The sequence below is a fragment of the Athene noctua genome, chromosome 19, assembly GCF_965140245.1.
Source record: "Athene noctua chromosome 19, bAthNoc1.hap1.1, whole genome shotgun sequence".
NCBI classification, from domain to species: domain Eukaryota; kingdom Metazoa; phylum Chordata; class Aves; order Strigiformes; family Strigidae; genus Athene; species Athene noctua.
Window position 1 is genome coordinate 10,913,469 of NC_134055.1, and position 20,168 is coordinate 10,933,636.

Here is a 20,168-nt window from a genome sequence, read left to right on the forward strand (position 1 = left end):
ATTTAGCAAGTTGCTGTTTTTAAAACAGGAGGAAAACCAATGCATGTGCTATTAGCCTGAAATTTTCTATTCTGGCAAATAGTCCCACATTGATTTATTTCTTGTCTTTGTGCCTGAAGTTATACTGCACCCAGTGAAAGCATTTATATTTCATTTAACAAGAAGCATATATATTTCATTTAACAAGATTGTCCTATCATTTATCCCAGGCTGCAAATAGCATATTTAACAAAGTCACAGATTTAACTATTCTGTTTTCATTTGTTTTGGGCAGTCTTACAAAGGCAATTTGACTGCAAAATCTACTTTATTAGGCAGTTATATTTTATCTCCTTGATGTTTCTCTGAAGTAATTCTGTATTCTTCAAAGTCATATCAGACCTATAAATACCTATATCAAAACAAATCGACTCTGCATATTTAGCATATGAATCTCTTCCTGAAAATAAAAATCTAATGAAATCGGTAGTTATTTGCCAGTGGACGAGACTGGCTCTTTAAAATACATGGCGATTTTTTTTTTTCACCTTTATATTTTGGGATTCAATTTCTCTTTTCTTTTTTTTTTTTTTTTAATACTCCTTGCAGTTCAGCCAGAAAACCTTCAAGTCCCTGAACAGAGCAGATAATGTTCCTGCTTTTCTGTCACCAGGGGATTCTGTGTGTGTTACATAACCTGTCATACCAGTTTTGTCAGAGACAGATATTTTTGAGATCTACAACCTGGGAAATTTGAACATGGATGAAATCCAGGAAACCCACTTAATCTGTATTCTTCTTAAGAGTTACTTGTGCGTTACAAGATTTTCTTCTGAATCACCAGGGAAGGTGCCAAGTCTGTTCATCTGTTAGGGGGAATAAAACCCCAGACCCAAAACCATAATGCACACATGCAGGAAGACAAAAACTAAAGTGCACGCCTGGTCTTTTGTTGAATTCCGTGTGTGATGAGAGACCGTTAGTCCTTTGTATGGAAGTGGGGGTTTCCTAATGGAAAGCACTTCAGAAATTTTGGTCTTGGCTACGAGGTAGGGATATACCCCCTTGCTAAACACAGGATCTTGTATCAGTGTTCTGCTTGGCTTATTCTGCATTAGCTTCAAGTCTTGTCTGTGTGTCAAAGTTGTGCTGGAGTGACTTAGGTGTGAATTGACGCTGAATTTATTAAACTGGTGCAGTTCTCTGGCTGGACACTGTGGGTATATGCTCCATGAAACAAGTGCTTCTGCGTTAGTGTAACCACATTGGTTTAAAAAATTAGGTCAGATTCTTTTGCAGCTCTTCCATGTTGTCAAGGTTTTAGAAATGGGGTTTATGTTAACTAAGTTGAGGTACCTTTGAAATTCTCAAGCCAGCTTTTTACAGCAGTTTGTCTAAATGTATTTAAAATCTCACTTGGAGATGCAGTTTCTTATTTTCAGTTGAGATAAGTGTGGGCTGCTGCAGGAATGAGCGTTCCCACTCCCAGCTACACGTTGTCAGCAGTCGTGCTTGTGCAGCCACGTGGTGACATGCGTCTGGGAGCTGATCCAACTGGAACTGAACAGGTTTTATTCCTTTCTTTGGACTGGCTTCATTTTCAGGCAGATCGGTGTAGAGCCATAAAGGACGTACCTGAAAATACCTGGTTGAGGATGAGTAGAAAGGACAATGATGTCTCTTCTGGCAGCAGCCTGTGAAAACGAAATTAATTTAAGCTTATTCTTCTCATTTGGAAATGTTATATAATCTCGGTTTAAGGGAGGTCATTTTAGGTTAGGGAAAGGTTGGGTCTCTGCCCTCACGTCAGTGCGATATCTCGGTTAAATCAGACCTAGAACTGCTTTTCTTGTGTGTGTCACAATACTGACATTGCACCACTCCCTCTTTATTCTCTTGTAAAGAAGTTCATTGACATTTTTATTAGCTGGTTGGCTTTGCTGAAGTTGACATCCTTGCCTCTGGCTGTCACAATTATTTTTTTTTTCTTTTGATTTGCTTTGAAAGATTTTGATGTCTGAAGACCCCTCTGTGATAAAGCATGTATATTTATATACATGTCGGTGGTAACTCTGCAGGCAGCTTATATATTGTAAAATACTCCTTCACGTATAGATTGTCAACCTGTTCTATTCTCTTGGCATCACTATGCTTAACTGCTACAAAATCTTCTGTTGATTTTGTGTTTGAATGTTGCTCATCCCATCTGGGTTATCTGCAGCCTCTGCAGACCTGATAGACCTGAACCAAAGTTTGGTGATGTTAACTGGCCTGAGCTTCAAGGAAATTCAGCCCTCGTAGGTCTTCTGGGAGCTTCCAAACTCATTGCTTTCACCTGGCACCTTCATCTCTCAGCCACTCAACTTGTGTCATCTGCCTGCTTATAGGAAAAAAATTCAGTGGCCATGCATTCGCGGCTGCAACAGAAAGCCTTAGAAATTATCTTAAACTGTCTTTGGATGTTCACATTTTATCCTAAAGACATGTTGGAACTGGAAACTGAAGAGACAGAGTTTGGATAAACTAATGTACTTTGGTGTGTTAGTTTGTTCAAGTCATCCAAACTTTTTTTTCATGTTGTGTTAGACAAGCACTGTAAAACCATTTCACAGTGTATTTTTAATTGTGATTAAAATAATCAGATAATAAAACTAAAGTAGAAATCTACACAACTTCATCGTGAGTCTACGCAGTTTTTATGTTTACCCTTTCAAAGATTTAATATAAGGTCATTTGGACAAGAGCCATTTTTACATAATACCCATATTCATTCTGAGTGCATTTACACTGTAATTAAAATTCAACAGCTCATACAAATAATAGTGCTGACACTAGGAAATCAGTTTGATTTGAGGGGTAAAAGAAAAAAGGCAAGCTCTTGGAAATCTATGAAATTCTAGAAAGTGTGGGAGATGTGTGGAGAGAGGCAGCATGTGTGGGAAGACTGGCTTCACGTGTCGCTGCTGTATCTGACGGAGCTCACGGATGAAGTTGGAGGACGTGAAAGGTTTTGCTTTCTCCTTGAAAAGCCCTGTCCCTTGCTTGAGGTTCATTGGTAAGTATTGCTGAGCTGAAGTGAAGCTTAATTTTTGTGTTCCCAGAAGTGTCCAAGGGAGAGAAATGCTGTATTCCCAGCTGGAAAATTAGATTAAAACACCCAGTACCTAGATACAGGGTACACATTCATTTCTTCCTCTATTGTAAGAGTCCAACTACTCTGAAAGGCAGTTTACAGTTTTGACAGCTAAAATAAAAAGCGTTAAGGACAAGCAACCACTTTGAATGTTTGAAAGGCTTCATTTCCAGCAGAAAGATTTCAATTACAGTAATTTTCCTCAAGCAAGTACGAAGAGGTAAATGGAACCCCTGTTTCAAATGTTAAACTCACAGACTACATTATTACCAGTTGTACTTTGAAAGTAAAGGATAAAGCCAATCTAAATCAAAGCCCTGATTCCAGATTACTTTTTAAGGGTATGATGAGGTCCGCACCCAGTAATTCAGCCACTTGGTACTGAGCAGCACATAGCGTATCAAATATGACTTTCATTAGATTGTGTGGCTCTTCTGGGGGGATCGAGGCAGGAAGCATCTTTCTCAACAAGCACAGAGAGTTGCATCTTGAAAGGGCTGCTCTGCAGCTGGCGATTCATGTGTTGTCTGTATTTTTAGAGGATTTAGGTATTTTTGTTTTCTTCTCTGACTTTGCTCATTATTTGTCTTGTCTTTTATAACAGTAGTTTGACAAGGATTTGGTTATTTATCTCCTGTGTGGCACAATCTCTCCTCCCTCCCACTCCCCGCAAAGATGTTTTTCATCTCGAGGCCATTTCCTCCCCTTGCTGGGGTAGGGAACACATTTTTGTAAGTCCATGTTTTTTAGACCAGACATGGAAACATGCACAGTGTTTGCATAACACAGGTGCTCAAAACAGCTGGATAGCAAAGGTGATAAATCAGTTTGATGACCTGAGCTCACTGAAACATTCATTTTCCCTGGAGTGATGAACTCTTCCAGAAATCTGTACCTGTGGCTTGATCGAGTCGGGGATAACTGCTTTGGATGGTGACTTTTTGGGTCAGTCCTATGCCTGCAGGCATCAGAGGAAGGGCAGGGAGTTAACCAGCCTGCTCCTAGAGCAACTCCCTATTCCAGGGAGGCTGGTCCTCTTGGCACTCAAACCATCCTTGCTAGTGCCTGGGAGGTGGGAACCCACCTGTTTTTTCTCCAAAAGTGTTTGCTGGAGCTAATTGTGCTAATTTTATTTATTTATTTTTGCTACTTATATCCTCATTGCTTTGTAGATGGATTTCTGCAGGTGTGAAATCAGATGTTACTCCTTAAACTGATGGAGATGATGAGCCAAGGGTTGTGTCTTCCCAAATTACTTGGCACAGACACCTGGTTCAGTACTTTTATCACTTTTAGCTGCTGAAATTTTTTCCTTTCCTGCCTATGAATATTAAAAGTTTGCATTTTTTTTTTTTAAATCGTGTTGCGACGGTGACTGCCAGTGTTTTAGGGGAGTGAGATTTGTCGTTTTATGTGCTTGCATACAGAGATTGGGCCTACTCAACAAACTCAGGAAAACAGATGTAGGAATTTAGTTTACTTGTAAATACGGATTATTACAAACATGGCCTTGTGCCTCAGGAGTCCATGCTCACTTGGACTCAGCTTCTTACCCCTGCCTTGTTTTGCTGGGTGACTTTCTGATTGTCATTACAGCCCTATTACAGAGAATTGCCTAGCTTCGTATTTCGGCTTTTCGTTATTACACTGTGATTTTATCTGGCATTTCTGTGAACACAAAGATGTCAGGATGATAGGTGCTTGCTGATAGTGGATGCAGCCTACACTGCTGCTGCACTTTGCTCGAGGCTGGCCAGTGGATCTAACAACATTTTTCCCATATTTTGACCTTGAAGGCTGGGTTTGGCTGATGCACCAGCAGTAAGCATAGGCTTGTGTCTCCATGGCCTCGTGTGCCCAGTGAAAAGTAGGTAGGGCTGAGACCCAGAGGAAGAAATGCCATTGCTGTGCAGTCACCAGCCCCAGAGGGATGGGAGATGGGCTCCTCTCGGCAGCACTGTTCTGCCCCAGCAGCCACACATGGGCTCACGTCAGAAACTGCCCCTTGGTTTTCTTCCACTCCTGGGTCTGCAGAACTGAGTGAAGTTCAGCCAAACTGCCTGCGAGGAATAACCTCCCGTGATGTGAGCGGGTGCAGGTCCCTGCTCTGGTCTGGCTCCCTCTCTTTATTTCTGTACTATGTTGTTAAATTAAAAGCAGTGGATGGGCCATGGAATTGGCAAACAGGTGCAGGCTGCAAGCTGCTTAATCTCTGTGTATCTTATATTCTCCACCTGGTCCTTACAGTTGTAAAGTTAACTCAGATTTCTGAGCATTTGGAGGAGAATGCTGAAGTTTGTTGGGCTAAGTCATGTTTACTTACTTATTTTGATTTAAATGGATCTTTCTCTGATCCTGGCAATTCTTGGTAGTTGGACCAGTTCTTGGGAGAGCTCTTGTGTGGTTTTAGATAAGGATATTTTAAGTATAATATTAAATCTTTCTGATTCCGTTCAGTTCTGCAAATTGAACATTTTCAGTTTGCTTTTCGCCGTAATTGGTTATCACTAACCCGTAATGTTTTGATGTGAAGTATCAGAAGGGTCTGTAGATTCATTTCGTTTTGCTGGGAATATGGTAGAGATTTAAAGAACTTTTTCTTCTTTGAATCAGGGGCAGTTGTTGCATCCTAGGTATCAGGACAACTCAAGGGCTGCTCCTGCCTGGGCAGATGCTGGGAGCCCTGTGGGACTCGCAGCAGCCCGGCACGGCCGAGTCATTAGGAAGTCCGAGCACCACCCGCTTTCCCCTTGGTATTTCTTGCAAGGGGAGTCACTGGAGCAGAACTGTTTAAGCATCTTGGTGTCATTTAGGATCCTCCCACCCATAAATGGGAATACATGGGGGTTTTTTTCAACTGAAGCCAGCTTCTGGACAGCTTTGTCTTTAATGTGGTTTGGGATTTAGACCTAAAACTTTTCCATCTTCAGTCCTGGTTTTCTGTGTGTATTTGTGAGACTAAGAAGAATTGCATGCTAAGGGGAATAGTCAGTGGCAGGTAAAATAGCAAGAAAAAAACCCCCACACCCTGTTACATTCTTCTGCTGTAAATTTTTAATCAAATGTATTTTCTTCTGTTTAAGCAACTTTTACAGCCCACTGCACAAAACATACAACCAGAAAACTTTGCACAATGAACTGCATGTAATAGGCTAGCAGTGCATCCATTACACGTTTTTAGGTGTGTAATGCATTTAAATCCATTTTGGTGTGCATGGCAGCGTAGCCTTCAAAAGGTAATTAAAATTTGCACAGTCTTGCTTTCATAGTTCCTCGGGTTTTCTTTGGATTGGTCTCTTTGTAACAAGAAGGAAATACAATTTTAAATACGTTAGGAAATACAATTTAAATACATTAGAAAGCTGGAAACTTTGTATCAAAATATCTAAAATGATTGTACAGTGTTTGGTTTCAGTGATCATTGTTCTTCAGCACAGCTAGATTGAAGAATTGGTAGATGATAAACTAGGTTGTGATAACACTTTTTAATCTGAATAATTAAGTTTTGCAGCAACCATGTGGGCCATGGATGTAGCAGTATCCTTCTTACGGGTGTCCAGACTCTGCAATGTCATGTTGTTTGTGTGTCTTTCACACAAGGACTCCTACCTGGGGGCCCTCATTTGAAACCAAGGTCCTGCCCTCGCCTGCACGCTTCCCCACCGCCAGCCACCCTCCGGGACGTCAGGGACAAAATGTATTTACATCTTCCAAGCTAGAGGCCAAGTGTGCCTGCAGGTATTGAGTGGAGACTTGGAGATGCTGCCAGTCAGAGAGGCATGACGTCAGTGACCCTACTAGCAGGCTCTTGCCTCAATTTCAGCATCCCTGTTCTGAAATTCTGCTTCCCAAGCCACCTCTGTTACAAGACTCCAGCTCCTATTTGGAATCTGCCCACACCACCAGGCTTGACCTTGCTGACCTCTGCTCAATGATGCAATGAAACTGCTAATAATTTAGCAAGACTCTCAGCATTGAAGACATCTGAAAAAGTGATATCTTCCTGGTTTCTGGGGGCTTTGGCCAAGCAGGGTGTGCTTTCACCGCTGTGCCAAGAGCTGGCAAGCATAGGAGTGTGCTTCAGGTTGGAGTGATGTGAGCAAGAGCTCCGGTGAGGTCTGCCCTAAGATAAGCCAGTGCCACCAGAGAACAGAAGAGTGTGCACCAGCCACCTTCTCTTGGGCGATGAGCCGTGGCAAGACCTTCTGCTCTCTGGGAGGGACTGTTCAGAGCTGACGGAGAGGCAGACTCAGGCATTGCTGGGCACATATAAATGCAGAGGAATTCTTCTGAGTGGCTGTTCGGGACACAGCTTTTGACTTCTAAGCCTGTGGTATGTTTAATACTGTAACCAGTAACATGTAGGTACTTGATAGATTAATATTCAGGACACAGTAGATGAGAGAGGCTGGCTGGGGGAATGTTGCACGCAATCTGTTCATCTAGAATTATTTTCTGTTTTGAAGCTAGATTCACCAATTCTGTGGATGGGAAGAAGAAAAAAAATCTACGGACTTACTCTGATTTTTTATTTTTTTATTTTTTTCCCCCTGGACTTCATTTGCCTGAGGGCTAGTTCTGCCCTTTAATTATTTAAGAACTGGGTTTTGTTTACAGTTTGTAATAAAACTGATAAAAGATTAACAAGGTGCTTGTGAATAATTTTAAGTGAATTAAAGCTTTGAAAGACTTACAACTGCAAATATTTGAAAATTGTAAAGCAGAAGAATAAGAACAGACCAGATCAGATAATCAAGTTATTGCATGTGTTTGGGAGAAAAAATAATCTTGTTTGCAATCAGATGTGAGAGCAACATTGTCATCAAATATTTATGTGTGCTTTTAGCAAATTTGAAGATACTGGTTGAGTGAAACAACACTGGATATGTTAAAATACTGTTGTATTATGGTGTGGGGTAGCTGCACAAATAGAACGTGGGACGGAGAAGGGAGTCAGAGTAGAAGTACATGTTCACTGTAGTGGCAAGCTTGTGCCAGAGCATGTACACCTTATGCTGCTTCTAAAGACTGTGTTGACTCTCCTCTAAAACAATCCTATATGAAATGATGGACTCTGAGCTGATCATTGTGCAAGAGTGAAATCAGAGAGGTTCTAACTCCATTTCTGTGCAAGAACAAGATCTTGGGGTTATAATGGATACTTCCATCAAAAGATCAGCACGGTGCTCAGCAGTAGTAAAAAAGACTGACTAAAATAATAGGAAAGAGTACATGAATGGAACACAAGAATGGAACAGGGAACACTGCTATGATGGAGGAGAAATCCCAGATTTACCTGCATTATGGACGCATTGTGCAGCTCTTGTCCTCCCCTCTCCAAAGACTGCAGACACTGTAAATGCTCAGAGAAGAGCTGCAAGGCTATTCAGAGGTGTTGAACTCCTCTGTGTGAGGAAGAACTAAATGAACTGGAACCCTTCAGCTGGGTGAATAGGTAAAGGAGATGTGACAGAGGTCTGTGAAATCAAGTGGGCCATAGGGAGGATGGGAATGGTTCATCCCTTTCCAACACAAGAACTTGGGGATGTCAAAGAAAGCTGGTAAAAGGTTGAAAGAGATCAGTAATAGGTGGGTTTTTGTGAAGATGTAGACCAGTGCAACTGGTTGTCAAAGGAAATTGTGGGTGCTAACAGTTTACATCACTTATGGGAGAGTGGACAAATGCATAGAAAAGAAATCAAGTGATTGTCACAGAGTAGGCAGAAACCACACCAGGAGCTTAGTGAGCTGGAAATGGCTGGAGGTGGAAGCAAGGGGGAAAGATGTACGTATATAAATAGAGACAGACAGGAGTATTATATATACTTAGCCTATTTTTGTTCCGTTCCTTTGGACATCCATTTATGGCCACTGTTAGAAAGAGGATGCTGCACAAGCTGAGCCTTTGATCTGGCCCAACACAGCCGTTCTCTGTGCTGATGGTGCTGGGGCAGCTCATTCTGAAACATCTTGTCTTGTATGATGACTGTTATATAAAGCTGGTGTTCTTCAAGACCAACAAAGCTTAGCAGCTATGGAATTGACTGTGACTGTGACCTTAAAACAAAGGCATATCATGTAATGATTACATCTTAGTATTAATAGCTGGATTCTTAATTTTCTGCTGGAAGTGCTCTGGGACTGGGAAGAATAATCTTATTTCTCCTTTTCTATGTGCTTCATTTTCTCCTCTCATAAAATGGCTGTGATTGCATGTATGTTACCAGGATGATTATCTGTGCAGTATTTTGGGGAGAATTACAATGCATTTCTTTGAAGCTAGTGGAAAAGATACAGTACTGAGAGAAGGCAAGCAGCGTTTCTGTTGCAGTGTCCCTAGAAAAGTTCTAAGATGGTTGAATTATTGCATTACTGACCTCTTCAGCCGCCTCAGTAAAAAATCAGTACAAAACTTTAAGCCTAAATTGTGTTTACAATTGAATGAGGTGACGAGAAACTTCTGGGGCAGATGAGGAAAGTTTGAGTCTAATTAAATGGAGTAATTTTATTCCTTTGGGAAAGAGCTGTGAAAGCTAACACGGTAACACAGCAGGTTCAAAGGTCTGTGTGTAGATCCTAATCTGCTTAAAAGATGGGGTAGAATTTCACTGACTGTATCATAAACCCCAGTTCAGTAACCAAATAGTTCCTTTCTTGAACATCCAAATATAAACTGTGAAAGAAGACAGAGGAGTTTAAAGGAGGTGAGTTAAGATCTGCCTATGTACAAGTGCTACCTATGACTCAGTGGTAATGATAGAAATATGCTAAAAGCTCTACAGCTGATCTTTTTTCCACCCTTTTCATCTGCCATCATTGCGTGACTTTGATGCAGCTCTACATACCTTGTTAACGTTATGCTTCAAGGCAAATACCTAATCTTTAGGTCTCAGCAGTGTTTTAAAATGTCTCCTTTTGCTTTCCCCCATAGCTGACTTTTCCATTTTGCTCTGCACTTTTGAAAATTAATTTTATAACTAGCTTGAGCTGACACATGCGGATAGGGTCAACCTCCATGTCGGAAGAGGGCAGTGCATCCCTGTTCTCAGGGAGGAATGGGAGGTTGCATGTGGGTTGCATTACTCTCTAGTTTTATTCAAGCAGAATTTGTGGCTTTTAGTGTTCTACATAATGCAGATGTTAGAGATGAATAGATAGTGTTTCTATTTCCTTGTTTAGCGTTCTGTTATTTTTCAGTGTTGCAACCAGTCTTTGTCCACCGTTCTTGAAACTTCGCTTGTGTTTAGTGTATTCTCTATGATTGTCAGTGATCTTCTTAAAAAACCTAGGATCCATTCTACCTGGTCCCAGAAACTTGGCAGTTTGTGTGGTAAGCAATAGCTGATTTTTTTTTTTTTTTTTCGATGAGTGCTAGTTCGGGGAAGTGAATTCATGGCTAAAAAGATTAAACTCCCTAAATCAGAAAAGCTGGAAAAATATAACAATTGCAACTCTGCCAAGGAAGTGCTTCTTGTTGGATTAAAAAATCTTATGACAAGTTGAAAGAGAGAGATTTGGAAGTGTAATTCAATTCTGTTGTCAATCCAGGAGAGTTAAGCTGAAACTCTGTTAGAATACATTAACGGCACTGCCTGGACAGAGAAATCGGCTCCCTCTGAGAGACAGTTTTGTGCTGGTTTCCATTCTGCCTCAACTTGTTATGACCTGGATTGGGTTTCCTAACTTTGATGTCACAGGTTCATCATCTGGTGTGTTCAGAAAAGGTCTCTGCTTCTGTGTTCATGGGTGCCCCTTCTGAAATAAAGCAGTAAAAAAAAATGAGGAGTGTGGTGCTGAAATGGAAGGGGGTCAAGCTAGCAAATTTGAAGAGAGAGGCATCCATATGGTACGTTGGAGGTGTTACGTATGCCTTACACTCAGAGGAAGCATCCCCTCTTCTTGTCAGGGATTGGCAGTAATTGTGTATAGCGCTGTGGTTCTCAGTGCGAAGGTCTCTGGGTGGTGGGCGGAGAGAACTGCTTTATGTTTTGGGTATGGCCGCGACGGTGGTTGTCAGTGCTTTGGATGTGCTGTTAGGGTTGTGCTCCTGAAGATTGTGTGAAGCCTTGGAGGAAGGGCAGCACGCTGCAGCAGAGCAGTGCTGTCAGCCCACCCCTTGTTCCTGGTTCCCTGCTCCTCCTGCTGTTGTACTCACCAGCTTTCCAGCTTTTTTTTTTTTTTTTTTTTTTTTTTTTTCCTCTCTCTTCCATGGGAAAAGGGGAAGCTGAAGAGAAACCAAAATCATCAGTCCCCTTGGCTGGAGGTATGGATGGAATTTTTGTTGTTTGGTCTCAGAAAATGGGCTTGTTCAGTCCTCAGATGTCACTGTGGAATGTTAGTGAAAGAAGTTGGGAGCACAAAATTCCATTTCTCTCTCATCACAGACAGAAGATTATAAACAGAGATACGGGTCCATCCACTGTCAGTGGAGGGAGATTACTGCAGGAGATGTGGCTTTTGTGACATTGGCTAGTTGTTACCTCTGAGTAGAAAGTATAAATCTAAATCTCTAATAAATCTAGAATATTATTAGATATTACAGGAAGTGTTCCAAAAAGTTCCCTGTCATAGTACCCCATAGATTTTTCTATTGCATTCTTGATCTTGTAGGTTTGCGTGAGGTCAGGACATGGGTTAATATAAAAGCTCAGTCCTTTCAAAGTCACCTTTTTTGTTAAATCCCCATCTCTCCTGTCTCTAGGCAGTAGACTGATTACATGGATATCTTACAAGACCACAAGAAATATTTTAAAGCAGTTAGTTATGGACGTTTGATGGGACTGCCTGCCTTGGGAGGTACTGAGTAGTAGCTTCAGCTGATGGCTGCAGGGTGTCAGGTAGGGAGTGACCTGCCTGTGGTCATACACCAGAAAGGGGAGGAGGGATAGCGAGAGCTGTTCTAAAAGCTTGTGGGTTCAAAAGCAGGATAAAGTTTCCCTTCTCATTTTGGGCAACTCAGACTTGGATCCTTCTTCCTCTAACTTCAAGCATGTAGATACGGTGTCTGAATTGGGAATCTCATCTTCTTAGGGCCCCTGGGTCCAGAAGGAGAGAAACGAGCCCACTCCAAGGCCTGAATGGCTTTTGAAGGTTCCCCATTTTCCTTCATAGTACAGTGGCCCTGGCAATGAGGCCTCTAATTTAGTTATTTCATTTGAAGACTTGTTTAATAGGTAGGTGAAATCTTGCATGGCTGTGCCACAGTTCCTCTCTGTGTAAAAGGATTGTTTATTTATTTCTCTACCTCTAAAGGTGATCAGGTTTTGAATGTTAGAGGCTCTGGGGTGCTCGGTTACTCTCAGAGGGGGAGATGGGCTCCATCCCCACAGGGATGGTAACATCTGTTCAAATATTCGGAGTAATACTTTTTCATGAGAATGAGCAAGTGCCTACAGATGTTCCTTGACCATCAGTCTGGCAGCTTTACACTTGTATATGTTGTTTTCACCCAAAGTAGCACTTTCAGGACCCCAGGAAAGTCAGAGCCCGACTGCAGCCACGCTTGGCGCTGTGTGTGGTAAAACAAGGCCTGTCCTGGAGAGTTTTTCAGCTAAAAGGATCTTACAGGAGAAGGCTGTTCAAAACACAGAATAAATATAAACCCAGCAAGTCTCCCAGGGATGTGAGTGACTTTTGGAAGTGTGGGTCGATACCCAAAGCTGCACAGTCGTTGTCAGAGGAGGGGACAGGAACGCTGGCTCTAACAGCAGGTCACCCTTGGAGCACTGGGATGGTGCTGGTGCCTTTCTGCTCTCTCGCTATGCACTAGCAGTCCTAGCACCCAGTACATTAGTGGAAACATTGCAAAACATTGTCTGCTTTGCCTCTCTGAGACCAGAGATATAAATATGCAAGGAAATGTCTGTGTATATCTCTGAAGTGCAGAATAGCCTTTGCAGTCACATTAATTCTTTCATTCTCTTCAGTTAAAAAAGTTGAAATAGAGCCTGCGTCTCCATAAACATTTCTAACCAAGTATGAAGACTCTGTGGAACAGTCAGTGGTCAGTACCAACCTGGGAAGAGTCCCTGCAGAGTTGCAAACTGATTTTTATCATGACCATAGTCAAAACATGTAAAAGATTTGTGTGCAAGTGTCTGCGGGTGCATGTTTTTAGTGCTGTAATACTTCTAGATTTAAACATTACCAAACATAGGTACAACGTGGATTGAATCTTTATGATTTTAATATATAGTCCAATATTTTTCCACTTCGTAAACATTTCTGAGGTGTATATAAGAAAATGTCGATAGCCTTTAATTTCCTTCTATAATCCTGACTCACATGGTCAACTCAATGAAAGTCAACATGTCTAGCTGGAGATGTGCTCGTAGGTGCTTCTATCACTCTGTCTGATAAGCAAAGTCTGGAAGGCAAGATGTCAACCTGTGAATGTCATGGAGGCCTTTTCTGACACATATTTCTGTTTTGTGATGGGAGAAATTTTGTATAATTCTATAGATCTTCTTAGGCTGAATTGGGGTTTAGCTAAAACAAAAAAATTGTGGAGCAATTTCATCAGTGTGTTTGCTTGTAGACAGATCCTTCTTGCAGTTTCACAAGACAGATGAATGAGTTAAGCATTAAGGGATAGGTGAGAAACACATGCCCCTTGAATATTACACTAAGCATGTATTTGTATCTTTTCATGCCTGACTTGAGATCTAGTATGGGCTCGTTCTGTATAGCTTCACTCTAGAAATGCTGCCTAAGGATTGGTTAATGAATCTAAGCCATTTTCACCTCCCAGATCTTTCCTGAGTCTGCCCATCATCAGTTTATCAGTTTATTGGTGTTGTGATCGCACGTGACCATGACATACAATCCCAGCATAACGTACACCCACAGCATAATACAGTGGCAACTGGACAGTTGCAGATCGATGCCATCATCTAAGGATGAATTTTAAGGGAAGAAAAATGGTATCTTATCTTGAAAGACCCTAGTATGTCATGCAATTAATCTACCTCTAAGATGAAGTAAATGCCTCCTTTTACATGTAAGAACACCAGTCTAGGAGCCCGAGGGACTTGCCCAAAGAAATGACATGAACTGAACGTGAGGGTGAGGTTCTGACCCGAGTTTAGCCATGTTGGGTTTGCCTTTCATTTCCGAGGGGTCTGGATTTGGGCACTGCCTCATCTGGTCTAACACAATTCACGTGTCTGTACACGGCAGACTCTCCTTTCAAAAGAAACACAATAGTGGGTTAGGGTTTTTTTCCCCTCCACTAGATCAACATTTTAGCAAATGCAGGAACAAATAGCCTGGAGCACAAGGCCCTCTTTTCTTGGCAGAGCTGAAAACATTCCTGCAGCTGAGCCCGGCCACTGCCGTGTGCTGGAGAGGTTCTGCCCTGCCAGCGTGTTTAATTACAGGCAGGGTGAGAGCTCTGCAAGTGGGGTTGATGCTGCCTAGGCTTCCCTGGTGAGAGTCTGACAAACAGATTTCCGTACTGGAAAATGGCATTAAATGAAATAGGTATCAGCCCGATACTCTGAGAGCTGAATGTCAGTGCTAATAAACTAGAGGCCCATCCTTCCCAAAGGACCTTTGGAATCAATTGAAAGCTGCGTCCTCCATCCCCCTTTCCCAGCGGGTAAATGTTACTCTTCTGCTGTGCTACTTTCTGTACTCGGAGTGAGCTGAGACTACCAGCACACACAGCTGATTGACAGGATTGCTCCCAGCGCTATGAAGAGAGGAAGTGACCTTAAACACTGGGGTTGTGGTTATGTTTTGACTGTAAGAAAATACTTTTTTTTTTTTTTTTTTTCCTTTTTTTAAAATATTGCCCTACCAGCCTGGCTTTCCATTCATCTGCATGCATTTTTTTGAGGTCTTAACCCCTCCTGCCCCGAGGTGGAATTAGATAAGCTTTGAAATCAGTTCAATGTCATTTGTTTAAAAAAAAAAAAAAAAAGGGGGGAAAAAAGAGAGAGTAAAGCAAAAAAGGTGACCTTGCAAAGTTGCCTGTAGACAAAGATCTGTCTTATCATGAACCTAAAGTAATTAACTTTATTTTTGGTGCTGCCTTGTATGAATTGTTCATGTGTCTCAGCTGGCTGTGGAAATGCCTAATGGCAGACTGAGTGTGCTTCCAGATTGGTTGGCCTTTGCTTATGAATGCCTGCATCAGTGGTGTGACATTTGCTCTTCCCCATTAAACGTTCACTAAGCACTAGGCCCATTCCGCAGGTGAATATTGTTGCCTTCTATAGTAACACCTCTGTGGTCAGGGAGGATCCTGCATCAGTAAGCAAAGAAACTTAAGGCTACTAGGCAAGAAATTAAAAAAAATAAAAAATAAAAATCACCTTGTTGCTATCAATGCAAAAAATTTTTCTTGCCATTTTTTTCCCAGACTGAGAATCAGATGATGTTGATGTTACTGCTTCGTGTGGCAGATTGGCATAAATGGATCCGTTGCCCCATTTCTGTGGTAGCTTCTTTCTTTAAGCAGTTGAAAACTCAGGACTGGCTGAGTGTGGGAGCCGAGATAAGGACTTTGGTGGTATGGGCAGTCATACAATGTACGTGTGTGTGGTGTGGCAAGGAAGCATTTTCTTTATTCATATTGAATGTGCCTAAGGAGTTGGTTTGAGTCCTCTTGCTAATGCACAGGTACCCAAGAGGAGTGTGAACAGAAATGGTTTGTAATGACCCTTTGGGGGCGTATCTAACACGTCTGGTTCTTTTTCCGTCACCTACTCTTCCTTGTTGCAGTCATACCTCAGCTGTTGAGTCAGTGGACTTGGGTTTGTGTAGTGTCTCCTCACCTCCTCCAGAACACCAAATCCAGCCCCCCTTGCCTCTTTTAGCAGCTGACATTTCCACTGAGCACAGAGACCAGCTGCCCTCCAACAAAAGGTGATTAACCATGGCTGAATCACGCAGATGGGTGTTGCAAGGAATGCAGCCTGTGTTTCTTCCTCGTCTCTCAATGATGCTGGAAATTCCAAAGAGGACAGGGCTGTTGGTATCCTGTTACTAATGTCTTAAATTCAGCAATTATTTTAAGTAACAGTGAAAAACTAAATGCAGATATTGTTGTGCAGATGTGAACCAAAGTACATGGCTTTGGCATGGCTGTGCTGTGTAACCTATTTCTGGGTGTAATTAGCTTCCCTATTATCGTTGTGGTTGTTAGGGTATAGCAGTAATCAGGTTTTGGCACGAGGTAGTGCTTTGTGTCTGAAAAACCTCTGGTCTAATCAGGAGGGAGGATCAAGCTGTAGCAGGTTCATCAGCCACAGCGTGGGCTGCTCCAAGACCAGTGGAAGTGGCAATGTGCTTGAACCAAAACAGCAACGTCTGAGATTTCTGAGCCTTAAATTTCAACATAATCAAGAATTTGAGGTGATACAGATGCAGTCTGTGAGCAAAAATTAGCTCTAAGTGGCATGTAGAATGTGAACTCAGTATCTCAAATCCACCAATTCTGGCATCTGGTCCATCTGAGGCTGGCAGGTCTAGTGCCAGCAGAGGGAGGTCTTGGGGGGCAGATGTGGGATAATCTCTTCTCCACCTTAAATCTCCTTTTTTAAACCCTGAGAACAAACTCTAATAGCCTTCTTAATGGGTGCTGGATTATGGCTTTTTCCACTTGGTTTGATTTGGTTCAGCAAGGAATTGGGAACAAACTTCAGAGCGACTCATTATGAATTGTGAATGAGATCAGAACGGGCGTTGAGATGTATTACTCTGAAATGAAAAAAATTAGTCATGTTTATTCCTGTAGTTGAGTGTGTGCACTTCATATGCTTTCAGAGGATCACTTGAACGCCTTAGCTATGGTAGTCAGCCACGGCAATTCTGTAGACCTTCTCTTAAAAAAGAATGTATTTTCTGGCTAGCTCGATGGGATAAGCGGTATCTCTAAATGTGGATGTGAAACACCACTGCAGTTATTCCCTTGCTTATACTGACCTTTAGGATCACTCCTGCTCCTTCCATTTATCTAAATGCATCAACTGTAATTTCTTACATACAACTTGTGTGGCCCAGTGTTGAATTTTCATTCTTTTTTTCCCCTTCCTTAAAGTAAACTGAGGCCACTTCTGCCAGAGCGTAATCTCTCCTATAGTGCAGTAATTAAATGCTGGTGGTTGGAGGCCTAGGAAAGCACAGGAATGACTTGTTCCAGAAAGAGTATATTTTTGGAAGATATGTTTTGATTAGTCGCTAGGATTTGTTTACAAGTCTCTCCGGAAAACCGAATGTTTTGGGTGGATCAGAGCAGGTAATAGCTGCTCTCCTGGGATCAGCACAATGCGCAATATGAAAAGACTGCAGAGCGTGTCGTATTCACTTGTATCGTGTATGCACCCTCCTTCTGCAGCCTCTCCCTCGCCTTCTCCTTCAGACTTTCAAAAATGCCTGATCTGAATCAGCCTAAGAGTTTTTATTTTCCCTTTTCTTTGTTTGAAGTTTAAGCCCTGTGAAAATCCAGTAGAAAAGATGCATTGTTGGATGGTCCCTGATAGCATCAGCTGCCAGTTTATCTTTCATGTCGCGCAGTGGCTCCCGTTACTCCCCAGGGGCTGCTGGCTTGGATTGTTCCCATAGTTTGGGTGGCTTTTGACCCACGAGAGTCCTGAGCTGGTCTTGGGCTTCAATAAGCTCTCTGTTATCAGCCTCCCAAATATTGGTATACCTATCAGAGCCTGGCACCGCGTCAAGGCTGTGGGCGTCCTTACGATTCATCATTGATAGCTCACATGCTTTTTCCTCTTTAGTGAAAACAAGCACTTTTTGTTTAAGTTCACTAATGTTTGGCAAAGAAATACAGTAGTAATTATACACCCAGCCTCCTTCCCCCCCCGCCCCCCTTGCACCCCCCAATCCCAGTTTTATAAAAGCAGCTAGCACTGGAACTGAAATAAATGTCATGAATGAATAATAATTTCTTTCATTTACACAGTAATTAAACTTGTTGAATACAGACTTAATGCTTTACTGCACACTGTTTAATTTGAGTGGTAGATCCGGGCTTTTGTTAAATTTAGGAAGGAAAAAAGTCAAATATCTACCTGAGTATCAGTGTGTTTTCTCACAAATGCTTTCTGTTTTGTTTTTTTTTTTTTTCTTTTTTTCTAAAATGATGCTAGAAAAGGGGAGGGCATGCTTTTCAGACTGTTGTTTGAAGTTAGCTAAATGGATCTTAAAAAATGTACTTGGTGGCCTGACTTTCAGAAATGCAACAGACCGGTAACTCCCATGCTTTATAGCCGCTGGGATTCATCAGCATTTCTGAAAACTTGATTATGGGTATAGGTGAACCATCTTACTTTCCACAGCGTTTATTTCTTTGTGCAATCTTTAAGTTGTTTAAGTGCAGATCTCCCCAAGGATCAGCCTCTCCTCCTTCCAGACCGAACACAGAGCCACAGTTACAGCAGTATAGATAGTGCCATGGTTTATGGCGATGTCCTCATCCAGCCTGGTCTGCAGAGGATGGTTGAATAGCTACAAGGATGGAAAAGTCAGATGTTTCAGACAGAGAAACAGAAAGTAGATGGCAGAGGGCCAGGTTACCCGACGTACCCTTCACCTGCAGAAGTGAAGTCAGGGATTTTTTGAAAGGAATGGGAAAAGTGGCATGTGAGGAGGGGAATCCTAGGGAACTTGAAGATGGGAACAGTGATAGTGTTGATGGAAAATGCTTTGGTAACTTGTCAGCCATGGGAATTTTGGGAGGAACCATCCAATCTTCACTCTAGGGAACCACAAAGTGAGTCAGAGGAACCCCTGTACCCATGTTACCATCAGCCCAGCCCACATTTCCTATATGTTCACTTTAGTTAGTTCAAGGCTTTGGGACACCTGTGCAGGAGGAGGCACTTGGCCAAGGAGCAGAGCTTGAAATTAGGTATGTTCAGTCTGGGCCACTTCAGATCTTGATGGTTCAACCTTCTTTCAAGTTTTCTGAATTTTATGTCTTTTTTTTTTTTTTTTTTTAAATATAGGCTTGTAATAGAGTTGTTTCCTCTTTCTGTGAGTGTATAAACTCCCCCATACTCTGAATTTGTGCTTCTGTACAGTTACTTTTGCCATCGATGAGCTGTCATGACAGGTAGCACGTGCTGAGTGCAGGAGGATCTGCAGCAGCAGTGGTAGTCAAAGTGACTCCTTTGCATCAAAGTACACGCTTCAGAACACTTTTGATTTTTTTTGGTTATAAAGCTGGTTTATTGATTGGGACCATTGCTTAGTCTTGTTTACATATGCTGAAGAAATCACTCTGTTGAACTGAGTGTTTCTGACTGCTCCTAAATATTCCCTAAGCAGGTGTAAGCAGCTCACAGCAACGATGTTCTGGTGGTCACTGCAGAAGAGGAGAGGAAATAATGAGGGATTGCATGAGGTGCTTGTGCAGATGCCCAAGGATGGGGGTTTTAGCAGCAGTTTTGCACCTGGGGCCTTCCAAAATGACTAGTTGTCACAAGTAAAGGCAACAACATTTTCAGCTGTTGCTCCTGCCAACTCCTTGGTTTTGCCAAGTCATCGTTTCGAGCTTGTGAGCCCCCCAGGTGTAATTAGATGAGTGTGTGACAGACACGGTAGGTGCACACTCTGAGATTCATTAACAAGAGCTCCCAGGACTCGCGGCATTTTAGAGGTAAAAGACATCAACAGCTAGGGACGTGGCTGTAGGTTATGCATGTGAATTTGAGTCGAGGCAGCTGTTAACCAAAGAATCGCAATCACAGAAGTCTCTTGGGAGCTTTCCCAGAACACTTCTCAAAAGCTAGATGAAGTATTTTAATTGTCATACACCCAAGGATTATTTTTTTTTCCCCCTTTTCTGTTCTCTGGGGGCTGACATCCAGAAATGGGTGTTGGTAACTTCATTTTCTGTCTTAGTCGGGGAATGAGAGGGACTCGGGCTGTTTTGTTTATAGCTGTTCTATCAGCTGGCTGCATGTCGGGAGATGAAGGTGACAGCTTCAGATTTGTGAGCCTAATTGGCATACAAAAAAAAAATCCACTGGGAAAAGCATTATTTGCAATTATCTGTAGATTTGGCTTTATTTCATGGAGACAAATATAGTTG

At 42.1% G+C, this 20,168-nt stretch overlaps 1 protein-coding gene across 8 annotated transcripts in view; it reads left to right on the forward strand.

The window, feature by feature from the left end:
• The window catches only part of AUTS2 (activator of transcription and developmental regulator AUTS2), a 788,413-nt gene that overhangs the window by 259,940 nt on the left and 508,305 nt on the right, over positions 1 to 20,168 (forward strand). The gene's annotated exons all lie outside the window — the stretch shown is intronic.